The sequence below is a fragment of the Zea mays genome, chromosome 1 (assembly GCF_902167145.1).
Source record: "Zea mays cultivar B73 chromosome 1, Zm-B73-REFERENCE-NAM-5.0, whole genome shotgun sequence".
NCBI lineage: Eukaryota > Viridiplantae > Streptophyta > Magnoliopsida > Poales > Poaceae > Zea > Zea mays.
Window position 1 is genome coordinate 116463936 of NC_050096.1, and position 13914 is coordinate 116477849.

Genomic DNA, 13914 nt, shown 5'->3' on the forward strand with positions numbered 1-13914 from the left:
GCGATTAAATCTCGGGCTCGGTTCATAGGTGGGGGAAGAGATGCTACTAAGGGGTCGAATGGGATTTATAAGCGAGGGCGCGGCTTGGGTGCGGTGGTGGCCAATCATGGGCATGGGCTAGGCGCGCTCCCGAGTGCTAACCCACATCGAACACATGGCTTGGTTGCGTTTGCACCTCTTCTCACACATGTAGTCACTTGTTGTTAGGGGCCTTCCTCTCCCAAAGGTCCTCAAAAACATAATTAACCATTTGCTTTCAGTATAAGCTATTACAGGGAGCTTCGTCTTAAGGATAGAAGCCTTTCCCTCATGATGAAGGCATACGAGATGAAGATATGATCTAAGGATGATAAGAATGAACACCAAAGCTATTGCCAGAGTGACAACTTTGGCTTGTAATGGTGATGAAGTCTGATGATGATGCTGACCGAAGGGAACATAGAATACTTAGTCCTTAATGATTTATATTATGATCATAAGTGAATATCAGGGACATAAATGTACTTTTACCTGGTGTTGGGGGCCTTCATCTTCCGAAGGTCCTCAAAAACACGACTAACATGTTTTCCAGTATAGTATACTGTCACAGGAAGCTTCGGGTTTAAGACGAAGGCGTGCATGGTGTGAAAAAGCGTTATCTGGAAAAAGGATAGACCAACTCCGAAGCTGTGGCTAGAGAAGCTTCGGCTCAGCACAAGGATGATGATGGAGGATGAAACTGACTTAAAAGGAAAGGACTGCTCAGTCCTCGACAGGTTACCTTTTGGCTAATAGTAAATGTCAGGGACATGAATGTAATTTTACCCAGGCTGTGTCCTGTGCCTATAAATAGATGAACAGTGACACCGTACTGTTCACGTTTACTTGTAATCACTCGCGCGTCACTCTCGGATTTTTACCTTCTGTCAAGCCGAAGGTACAAATGTAATTTAATATCATTGGTGTTTGTTCATGATTTTATAATGACAATATGAATAATCTAATGATTTAAAATGATTATTCATGTTCTTTCTATGTTTCATATGTTCATGTTTATATCTTGTATATTGAAACGATGAAGGTACGTCCTTCATGACCTTCGTCCAAAGATCATTATATCCTAAAGGAGATAATGTTTCGAAGGACGAAGGTCTTTAACCATTAACATTTGTGTTGCCTTGTTCTTGATTCATAGCATTTGAGAACAAGTGACCAACATTGGCGCCCACCTCCGGTGAACACACTTGACCACCTTCGGCAAGCTTCGACCTTCATCATGCCACCGAAGAAGTCATCAGGGCCAGGGGCTGCACTGCAGCCACTGGATGTTAATCAAGAAACATTACGTGAAGCTAGGAGCCAGAAAAGTAAGGCTACCAGTCCAACACCTCAGGAGGAGGAGTTGGACCAAGAAATCAGGGACCTCGAAGCCATCCATCAACAGGTTTAGAAGAAGAAAGAAAAGATGCTTCGTCTCGCCGATCTTTAGAGAAAGATTGATGAGGCCGCTGAAGAAATGCGTCATCTTACTCAAGATGACCTAGACCGAAGGTCTCAACACAGAGAGCTTCAGCAAGACAATTCATATACAACGATGATGAATGGTACGATGATTTCCATCATGGCAATTTTGCTTGTGATGATGCTTCTCCTCTAGCAGTAAAGTTGCAGGCTACCCCATGGCTCCCATCATACAAGCCACCTCAGCTTCCTATGTATGATGGGCACTCAGAGCCGAAGTAGTTCCTAATGAGCTACGAGGCAACCATATCTTCATATGGGGGCAACACTGCAGTCATGGCGAAATCTTTCGTCATGGCAGTCAAAAGTGTCGCACAAACTTGGTACTCTTCTCTCCGGCCAGGGACAATCACTTCATGGCAGAAGCTCAAGGATATGCTAATCACTAGCTTCCAAGGCTTTCAGACGAAGCCAGTCACTGCCCAGGCTTTGTTTCAGTGCACGCAAGACCATGAGGAGTACCTTAAGGCGTATGTCCGAAGGTTCATGCATCTAAGAGCACAAGCGCCTATAGTGCCCAATGAAATTGTCATTGAGGCCATGATCAATGGGCTTCGGCTAGGACCTACGGCTCAGTATTTTGCCAGGAAACCACCGCAAACCCTAGAGAAGCTTCTTCAAAAAATGGATGAGTATATCCGGGTTGATAATGATTTCCGCCAAAAAAGGGAAGAAGCATACATGTTTTCTAAGATGACCAGGGGCTTCAGAGGAATAATTCACTCCAGGAATGTCAGATCGATCAATAATTCCAACCCAAATGATGACAGAGGAAGCCAACCTCAAAGGCCACAACACAGCTTCCAATCTCCAGGGCAACAACAAAGCTCTTTCAGGCTACCAGTCCCAAGGGGCAGAGGCGGCAGGGGCTTCGGAGGAAGATACGGAGATCAGCCTAGAAGGCTATATTGTTTATTCTATGGTGAAGACAAGGGCCACACCAAAAGAACATGCCAAGTCACAATTCAGAAGCAAAAGGAGATTGCCGAAGCTGAGGCACGACATCCGAAGCAGGTCCTACATACTGCCTCATGCTATTCTCCCTATGTATCAGAGTATGTAGGTAATTAACAGCCTACGACCTCTATTGCTTCGGCGAGCCATTCTCAAGCTTCTTGGGCTTAGCTCCACCTACTCTGACCCGAAGCCAGCAGCCAGAAGGGCACCAGCACGCTCAACAGCAGCGCGACTTCCGGGAGGAGTCCGAAGCTCGCACAGTTAACAACACTATGCCTGAATCCAAGCACATCTACTAAAAGAATATCCACCCTTGATGTATCTTTTTCTTTTCCATCATCTTATTTTTCTTGTATGAAAAACAAGTCACGAAGGACTTATTTTTGGTCTCATGTAATAATTGTGCCCGTATCATTAAGTAGAATGCTTCTTCCTAATAGACTTCTGAAGCTAAAAAAGCTATTCTTAAGCGAGCGGAGTAAGTTCCGAAGGTACAAAAAGTCGTTCCTAAGGGAGCGCAGAGTAAGTTTTGAAGCTACAAAAGTCGTTCCTAAGGGAGCTTAGAGTAAGCTCCAAGGCTCCAAAGTCGTTCCTAAGGGAATGCAGAGCCAAAATACCACCGAAATAAAAGGTGAAGAAGCTCCAAAGTCGTTCCTAAGGGGATGTAGTGCTTAGATACCACCGAAATAGAAGGTGAAGAAGCTCCAAAGTCGTTCCTAAGGGGATGTAGAGCTTAGATACCATCGAAATAGAAGGTGAAGAAGCTCCAAAGTCGTTCCTAAGTGGATGCAGAGCTTAAAGACTCCAAAGACGTCCCTAAGGGGATGCAGAGTCTTGGTTGTTCCAGTGTGGGTGTGTGTGTGTGTTCGGCATTACCATCATATTGCATCATATCATCGCACCATTCCACATAACATTACGTCATACATCATATCGCATCAACAACAAAATGATTGGGTATGAAGCAGATCTTCAGCAATAATTTGTTGAATGAAAATGTGCTGAAGCACGAAGCAAACCTTCGGCCAATACAATTTTATCACAACAGATTCGCCATTAAAAGGGGCTCTTGTCTTTACGAAGCATGAAAAGAAGGGAAGGTGTTTTTTCGCCGAAGGCTCAAAAACGGTATGTGCGTAAATTTCATGCATCGCAAAGAAATATATTACAATAATTTACATGTCTGATTAATTATTTCATACACCAAACGTTACATTGTAACATTACAATAAAAGCCTAATCTTCCTTAAGGATTTCCTCGGTGGCTTCGTTTAGCAGCCTATCGATGACTTCGTCGATGATGGAGTTAGCAACGCTCATTACATCCAGCGCTTCTTTCATGACGGATCGGCTAGGGGGTCGTATGGCTCGGGCAGCGGTGAGAGTTCATCTGTAATAGACAAACTGCTAGTTCGAAGCCAGAAAATAAACACCAAAGCTAAAATTCAAAAACAATACCTATACGCCTTGCACGCTCGGCAGCTTCTTCGGCTCGTCTCGCTTATTCTCGAGCATCGTGGGTTTCTTTTTCGTTTTTCTTTATGATTTCATTGGCCAACTCTCGGCCACCGTTAACCCAGACATCGGAATAAAATTTTCCGCCCACTAATGTAGCTTCGGCCAAAGGGTCTCTCGGTAGTCTGTGGAGAAGGCGGCTTCGGTCTGGGCTGCAGCTTTAACATGGTCACAACCAGCCTTCTCCAGAATTGTTGCAACCCCTCGAGCGCCGGCGAAGGCACAAATGTCCCCACGATCACTGAGGATCTCTTCAAAAGCTTCGGCTTCTCTACTTATCCAATCAATAACACCCTCGGGATCGCCTCGAATGAAATTCTCTTCGAAAGAATACGGACCCACCTTGGCAAAGCTGGTTTTCAATTTTCTCACACATTCCTAGGATTTCTCAAAACATCTCTCCTTGGAATCGTGAAGCTCCACAACATTTTTCTCCAGCCTTGTGTTTGACCATTCACTTATTTTTTGCTTCACCTCTGCAAGTTCAAAATTTTCATTAGCTTCGGCAAGTTTTTTCCGAAGGTCTTCAACTTCAGCTTTATGAGCTTCGGATTGAGCATTAAAATTCGCTTCGTCTTTCTTCACTTTGTCTACAAATGAAAGTAGAATTTTATCCTTCTCCAAGGCTTCATTTCTCAGCTTGATAACTTCTGATCGAAGGTTGTCGAGAACTATCACGTAGCTTTCATCTTCAGCATTCTTCTGCGCCCTCAAAGCGTTGCTAAGAATTAAGCCCTGCAAGAAGATAGAATCAGCACGAGAATACATGACAAGATAATCTTTTTTTAAGTTCATCACTTTCGTACCTTCAGACTGTTGTATGCAAGGCTATATGCGAGGTCATCTTTTGACCGGGCGGAGAGGCCAGCTTCAAGCTTCGGAAATCCCATATTTTTGGCCATCTCCCGGCAGACGGATATTTCCTTGTTGTCCATGAGACAGTATAGGAAATCATCTTTGTTTGTGTCGTTGAACACTAAGGCCCCTTTCGGATATTTTAGTTCCCGGGCGTAGTGTTTGACTTCCATGATTTCTTCTTCAGATAACTTTTTTCCTGAAGCATGATGAATAATGAAGTCAGAATCTTCAGACGATGCTTCAGGAATAGGAGATTTAGCTTTTTTGGGCGCATCCTTCTCCAGAGCCATGCCAGTATCTGGAGATTCTTGCTCGGCTCTCTCAGTTGTAGCAGGCTCTGCCTCCGTGGGCGCTGAGGGCTCAACTTCGGTTTTAGCACGAGCCGCCACAGCTTCGGCAACCTGTTTTGCAGGCACAGGAGTCAATGCCCTTGTCGTCTCCATGACAGCGTCCAGCACACTTGCCAATCTTCTCCTCTTGGGAGTAATTGCAAGAGTTTTTGCCACCTTTGGCAATTCTGGCTCCGACGGTCCTACTGCTTCCTCTCGGTCTGGCTTCTCGGCCGTTTTTCCTTTAGCTTCGGCAATTTGTTTCAGCACCTCGGCCGATCCGGTTGCAGAAACCTTTGATACTGCGGCCGATTCTTCGGCACTCCGACCGGCAGGAGTAGCTTGTTCTGCTTCGACAATGGAAGATGTTCCTTCACCAAATCTCGGCACTGTGGCTGTTTCAATGTATCTTGGCCGGTGGGTCAAAACCTTGATCTTCTTGCCCTTCGGCACAACGGAGATGGCTGAGGCGACAGTTTTTCTTTTCTTCCCCTGCTTTCGCGAAGGGTAAATGTAGTCTGGATACACGAAGCCGATAACGTCAAAAACTCTGTTCAACCTTTTCTTGCCTCATGCTCCGAAGGCTAAGGTCAAGGCATCATCTTCGGCTCTTGTGTACGCTCCAAATAACTCATTGCTAGTCATCTCAACACATTTGAGCAAGTCATCATTAGGTTCGTCAAAATGGTCTCTGTATGTGAAGGTGTATTTCAAGTAAACCAATCCACCTTGACTGGACCCGACAACAGTCTCCTTTGGGATATCCTAGTTATCCACAAGTGGCCATACCCTGTAGGCTATGTGCTCCTGAACCAGGTCTCTTGTGCCAATGAAGGCACAAACATTATTGAAGGCATTCTGGCATGCTTCGGTATCATTCCCAAGCGTGGTAGCTGGCCTTCGGAGGCCGAAGCGAGACCAGATAGGGCGTTGGATAATCCCCTTTATGTCCTCCCTTTCTATCAGATTATTCTTAACATAAAATCATTCCTCCATCTAGGCCCCGGGCCACCTTTTCCAAAATGTTGGAACTAGGTAGCTTGCATCAGAACGAGGAACGAAGCCATAACAACCAAAGTTGTTGTGATATTGCTCTTTGCCAGTGGCCTTTGTCTTGTACAGTATCTCGTGCATGTTACAGAAGCACTTTGCACTTGGTTCCAGCCCTTGACTTCTCATGGCCCAGACAAAAATACCCATCCTGATTATAGCTTTGGGAGTAATTTGATGAAGAAAGATCTCAAACGTCTTCAAAACTTCAACCAAAAATTTGCTCAACGGGAACCGAAGGCCTGCCTTCATGAAGCTTCTGTAAACAACAACTTAATTTTCCTCAGGTGCAGGGGCGGCACTGTCTCCCCCAACTCTCACAATAGACGTCACGAAAATATCTTCCCTTCATGTCTTCAAGTTGACTCTATTTGATGGACGACTTTCCGAAGATGGTATGGCTTAGCTGCCAGGGCTGATCTTCAGCATCTTCATTTTCGCTTTCCACATCGAAGTCATCGCTATCACTAGAATCCTCAGACAACCCAGCTAATATTTCATTCGTAATCTTTTCCGTGTTTGTCTTTTCCATTGCTTCGTAAAACCCAGCTAGGGCAGGGTCCACAATCTTCTTCTCCTCAGACATCTTCTCTTTAGATGTATAGCGAACACTTTTGCAAATGCCAAAGCTCACAACACAAGTGAAATCTAACAGCAAGAAATTAAAACTTGAGAAAACAGCACAAGCAATTGAAATCGTGCAACAGATGTTTTCGCTGTGGGTTTCTATTTAAATGCCTAGTGCATTGCAACTTGGTGGGCCCCATTTGTCATTGACTTTCGCTATTCTAACGAGGGGAAGGTGTTTTTCCGGACCTTCGGCTAAAGGCCTTCGTTCACGTCACAGTCTGAATTTATTAAACAACAAATTAACATTGCGAGGGGCTACTGTTGGGGGCCTTCATCTTCCGAAGGTCCTCAAAAACACGACTAACATGTTTTTCAGAATAATATACTGTCACAGGAAGCTTCGGGTTTATGACGAAGGCGTGCATGCTGTGAAAAAGCGTGATCTGGAAGAAGGATAAACCAACTCCGAAGCTGTGGCTGGAGAAGCTTCGGCTCAGCACAAGGATGATGATGGAGGATGAAACCGACTTAAAAGGAAAAGACTGCTCAGTCCTCGACATATTACCTTTTGGCTAATAGTAAACGTCACGGACATGAATGTAATTTTACCCAGGCTGCGTCCTATGCCTATAAACAGATGAACAGTGACACCGTACTGTTCACGTTGTCTTGTAATCACTCGCGCGTCACTTGGATTTTTACCTTCTATCAAGACGAAGGTACAAATGTAATTTAATATCATTGGTGTTTGTTCATGATTTTATATGACAATATGAATAATCTAATGATTTAAAATGATTATTCATGTTCTTTCTGTGTTTCATATGTTCATGTTTATATCTTTGTATATTGTAACGATGAAGGTACGTCCTACATGACCTTCGTCCGAAGATCATTATATCCTAAAGGAGATAATGTTTCGAAGGATGAAGGTATTTAACCATTAACATATGTGTTGCCTTGTTCTTGATTCATAGCATTTGAGAACAAGTGACCAACACCCGGGCTGCGTCCCGTGCCTATAAATAAATGAATAGTAGCACCGTACTGTTCACGTTGAATTGTAATCGCTCTCTCGCGTCTTCACCTTCGAGAAAGCCGAAGGTATCAATGTAATATGAATTCTATTGATATTCAAACATGTTTTATGAAATACAAATACAGAGGAATCAATGAATTAAACTTGTTGTGTTTGTCTCTTTACATTCTTGTTTATCTATAAGATGATGAAGGCATGCCCTTCATGACCTTTGTCTAATGATCATTATGTCCATGAGGAGATAATGCTTCGAAAGATGAAGGTCTTTAATACTTAATAATTGTGTTGCCTTGTCCTTGATTCATAGCATTTGAGAACGAGTGCCCAACATTGGCGCCCACTCCCGTGAACTCACTTCCACAACCTTCGGCAAGCGTTCGCCTTCGTCATGCCGCCGAAGAAGGCAACAGCGCCAGGGGCTGCTCTACAGCCACTAGACACCAATCAGGAGACACTCTCACTGAGAGAAGCTAGGAGCCAGAAAAGAAAGGCTACCAGCCCAACGCCTCTGGAGGAGGAGTTGGACCAGGAAATCAGAGACTTAGAAGCTATACATCACCAAGGACAAAGGAAAAGGGAGAAGATGCTTCAGCTAGCCGAACTTCAGAGGAAGATCGACGAAGTCGCTGAAGAAATGCGCCACATTCCGCAAGATGATCAAGGACGAGTGCCTCAACACAGAGAGCTTCGTCAAGAAACTCCAATCAACGATGATGGATGGTATGATGATCTGTACCATGGTAACTTTGCTTTTGATGACGCTTCTCCCCTGGCAGCAGAGTTGCAGGCTACCCCATGGCCACCTTCGTACAAACCGCCACAACTCCCCATTTATGATGGGCATTCCGACCCGAAGCAATTCCTCATGAGCTATGATGCAACCATATCATCATATGGTGGCAACACTGCTGTCATGGCAAAGTCCTTCGTCATGGCAGTAAGGAGTGTGACTCAGACTTGGCATTCTTCTCTTTGGCTGGGAACAATGACATCGTGGCAGAAGCTGAAGGATATGCTAGTCACAAGCTTCCAGGGCTTTCATACAAAGCCAGTGACTGCTCAAGCTCTATTCTAGCACACAAGACCATGAGGAGTACTTGCAGGCATACGTCCAAAGGTTGTTGTGACTCAGAGCCCAGGCACCAACGGTGCCTAATGAGATCGTCATCGAAGCCATGATCAAGGGGCTCCGACCAGGACCAACAGCACAATATTTTGCAAGGAAGCCACCACAAACCTTGGAGAAGCTTCTCAAGAAGATGGATGAGTACATCCGAGCTGACAATGATTTCCGCCAGAGAAGGGAGGAAGCTTACAGGTATTCTGAGATGACTAGGGGCTTCGAAGGAAGACTCCACCCTAGGCATGTTAGAATGATCCACAATCCCAACACAAATGATGACAGGGCAAATCACACCCAGAGAAGCCTTCGGGAATGCAGCAAACTTCCGACAGGCCACCAGCCCCAAGAGGTAGATGGGGGAGAAGCTTCGGAGGAAGGTTTGGTACTCAACCCAGGAGATTGTTCTGCTTATTCTGTGGGGAGGATAAGAGACACACAACAAGGACGTGCCCAGTCACGATCCAAAAGCCGAAGGAGATCGCTGAAGCCGAAGCATGTCATAATCAGCCGAAGCAGGTATTGCACATTGCTTCATGCTATTTTCCATATATCCCTAAATATGTGGGCAATCAGCAACCCACGGCGTCGGTTGCTTCAGTGAGTCATTCTCAAGCTGCTTGGGCTCAGCTACCACCACCACCACCACTGGCGCCTACCTTGGCCCATACTCAGCAGCCAGAAGGGCATCACCAGGCATAGCAACAACGCAATACTCAGGAGGAATCTGAAGCTCGCACGGTCAATAACATTGTGCTCGAGTCAAGGCACATCTACTGAAAGCAGCGCAGCGCTCTAACCTGAATGTTTTCTAAATCAATGTATTTTTACTTTTTTGCCTTTATATTTCCTCCTCAAAAGACAATACAAGAAGGTTTAACCTTCAGCTTGATGTAATAAATCTGTGGTTACACCATCGAGTGTAACAAAGAGGGATGAAGAAGCTCCAAAGTCATTCCTACGGGAATGTGGAGCTAAGATACCACCTAAGTAAGAGGTGAAGAAGCTCCAAAGTCGTTCCTAAGGGGATGCAGAGCTTAGCTCCAAAGTCGTTCCTACAGGGATGCAGAGTGAAAATATCACCTAAATAAGAGGTGAGGAAGCTCCAAAGTTGTTCCTAAGGGGATGCAGAGCTTAGCTCCAAAGTCGTTCCTACGGGGATGCAGAGCTAAAATACCACCTAAGTAAAAGGTGAAGAGACTCCAAAGTTGGTCCAAAGGGGATGTAGAGTCTTATTTTTTATGTTTCGTGCACCAACATCATTTACATCATGCCATCACATCATATTGCATCATGACATCGCATCATACATCATTTTGCATCAACAAAAGCAGTGAACAGAAAAAACAATGAGACTTCCTCCTTCAGCTTCGGCAAAGACTCATGAAAGAGCATTGAAGAGGCATGGTCCATGCCTACGACATTATTATCATACGAAGTTTTCGCTTTCGACAATGCTATTTTTATGCAACGTCTATAGCAAGAATCAAATATCATACAGTTGCTTCGGCAAAGAAGGTGGATTTCTTTCTGAAGCGTGAAAAGAAGGGAAGGTGTTTTTTCGTCGCCAGCTCAAAAATGGTAATGTACGAAGGTTCCACGCTTCACAAAGAAATATATTACATCAATATACATGAAAATTGTTTATAAGTGTTTCTTACAAAACCAAGAGTTAAACACAAAGACATTAAGCTATCGAAAACACAAAGCTTAAGTCCTCCTTTAGGACTTTGTCGGCAGCTTCGTTCAGCAGCTTGTGGACAGCTTCGTCAATAGCATCATTAGCAATTTTGATTATATCGAGCGCCTCCTTAACGGATGGGTCAGCTTCAGGGTTATATGGCTTGGGAGGCGAAGAGAGCTCAGCTGCATTGAAACACAAATATCTATCAGTGTCGAAGCTGAAAACTTACGAAGCTTAGTTATAAAGGGCATACCTATGAGTCTAGCCTGCCCGACAGCTTCTTCAACTCTTTTGGCCTCTTCTAAGGCATCATGAGATTCTTTCTCATTTCTTTTAATGGCTTCATTAGCAATTTCTCATCCACCCTTTAGCCATACTTCAGAATAAAATTTCCCACCTAAGGTAGTAGCTTCGGCTGAAGGATTTCTAACATCATCAGCTGAGAAGGCGAAGTCTGGCTGAGCTACAACCTTCGCATGATCGCAGCCAACCTTCTCCAAAATGGATGTAGCCCCACAGGCACCGGCAAAGGCACAGAAGTCCCTTCTATCGCTAAGAATTTGCTCGAAAGCTTCGACCTCGCCGTTTATCCACTGAATAACTTCATTAGGATTTCCACGAATAAATTTCTGCTCAGAGGAAAATGCTCCAACTTTAGAAAAGTTGTTCTTTGGATTTTTAGCGCATTCCATTGATATATCATAGCATTTTCCCTTGGCAGCACGAAGCTCATCAACATTTTTCTGTGCCCTTGATCTTTCAATTTCACATATTTTGTGTTTTACCACTTCAACATTAAAGTTCTCAGTTGCTTCGTCAACTTTCTTCTTTAGCTCTTGCATCTCGACTTCATGAGCTTCAGCTTGGGCAGAGAGCCTGGCTTCGCTAGATTTTAATCTCTCCACTAAAGTGTGTAGGATCTTATCTTTCTCAAGAGCTTCGTTTCTCAATATTATGTCCTCCAAACGAAGGTTTCCAAGAGCTATTCGATAACTCTCATCCTCTGCATCTTTTTGGGCCTTCAGAGCCTTGCTTAGAATCAAGCCCTAGCAAACGAAGAGTAAACACATAGCAACGATAAGAAATACCACAAAAATAGTTCACTGTAACACAAATTACAAAACGGCAAGCCAAAGTATACAAACCTTCTAGATGTTGTAGGCAAGGCTATCTGCAGGCTGATCCTTAGTCGTCACAGACAAACCAAGTTCAAGTTTTCGATACCCCATGTTATCCATCATTTCACGACAAACATTGAATCCTTACTGTCTGGTAGACACTAGAGGAAATCATCATCATTATCTCCTCCATATACCAAGGACCCTGGGGATACTTCAGCTCCTTAGCATAATGTTCAATTTTGGCAACTTGTTCAGCCGATAGCTGTTTTCCCAAAGCATGTCGAACAATAAAATTCAAATCACTCTGGGGAGGTGCTTCGGGAGCAAATGTTGTGGGTTTCTCTAGAAGGCTTTATTCCACAAGTTTTTCTAGCACAGCTTCCGAAGGCCCTGCTTCAGCATGAGCAGAAGTGCTTGTAGTGACTTTCTCTCTGGCATCTTCAATTTTCCAGCCAGAAGCTTCGGTAGAAGTAGGAGGTGGCGTTTTCACATATTCTAAAACAGCATCCAAAACACTAGCCAGCCTCCTCTTCCTCGGAGTTGTTGTTATAGTAGCTGACAGCTTCGACAAAGCTGTCACCAACATCTTTGACTGCTCTGCTACCTTCTCCGATTCTGGCTCTCTAGCCGGGTCTGTAATAGCTTCAATTGGCATTGCAGGGCCGTCTCTGTGGCTAGGGGGTAGTTTCTGCGGTTTCAGTTAACTTCGGCACATCGACCATCTCAATACGCCTCGGTCTACGTGTCAAGACCTTAATTTTCTTCATCTTCGATGCATTAGAAGATGTCGAAACAGCGACTTTCCTTTTTCTCCCTTGCCTTTGGACGGGAAAGTAGTAATATGGGTAAACGAACCCAATAACGTCGAACACTCTATTTAGCCTCTTTTTCCCGCGAGCGCCAAAGGCAGCTGTCATAAGTCTTCTGCCCTCGAGTACGCTCCAAGTAGTTCATCATTTGTTGCATCTATAGCATCTAGCCAATCATCATTTGGCTCATCAAATTGGTTTCTGAACCAAAAGGTATACTTAAGATAAACCAAGCCACTCTAGCTAGAAATATGCTCAAGAGGCCATTCGTTTTCAAGAGGCCATACTTTATAAGAAATATAAACCACGTATGGTGTTGGAAGCCACTCTCGGCGGCTTCCTTTGACATTTCCCATTCGTTTTCAAGAGGCCATACTTTATAAGAAATATGCTCTTGAACTAAATCTCTTGTACCAATATAGGTGCATATGGTGTTGGAAGCAATTTGGCATGCCTGCACATCATTCCCAGGTGCGATGGATGGCCTTCTAATGCCGAAGCGTGACCATATAGGGCGTTGGATAACGCCTCTCACATCTTCCCTCTGATTCAGGTCATTCTTCATGTAAAACCATTCTTTCATCCAAGAACCTGCCCACTTCTTCCGAAACATGGGCACGGGGTAATTCGCCTTAGAGCGAGGCACGAAGCTGTAACATCTAAAGTTGTTATGATACTGTTCCTTTCCGGTCTCCTTCGTCTGATAAGACAACTCATGAATATTGCAGAAGCATTTCGCATCTTGCTCCAGTCCTTGGTCCTCATGGCCCATATAAAACCCCACTCTATAAGAGCTTCAGGGGTAAGCTGATGAAGTTATATCTCAAATGTCTTCAAAACTTCGGCCAACATTTTGTGGAGCGAAAAGCGAAGCCCAACTTTCATGAAGCTCCTAAGACCACCACTTCATCACCTTCAGGGAGGGGAACAATGTCTTCTCCCCTAGCCCTCACTATTGACACATCATGAAAATATTTGCATTTCATCGCTTCAATTTGCCCCTGTTTGATAGTTGATTTCCCAAAAACAACGTGGCTTGGTCTCCATGGCCGATCTTTGGCATCTTTGTTCTCACTCTCAACATCGAAGTTCCCGTTGTCACTTGAATCACCAGATAGTCTAGCTAGCATTTCATTGGTGATTTTTCTACGCTGGTCCTCTCCATGGCTTCGTAGAAGCTAGCGAGTGTGGGATCCACACTTTTCTTATCTTCAACCATTTCGGTGATGATCACTGCAGAAAGCCAAAGCTCAAAAACAATTGCACTCACAAAACAGGAAAGCTAAAACGACAATTGCAGCTCGAAAGCTAGATGGCATGAAAAATATCTGCAACACAGCCTTCTATATATATACCCAGAGC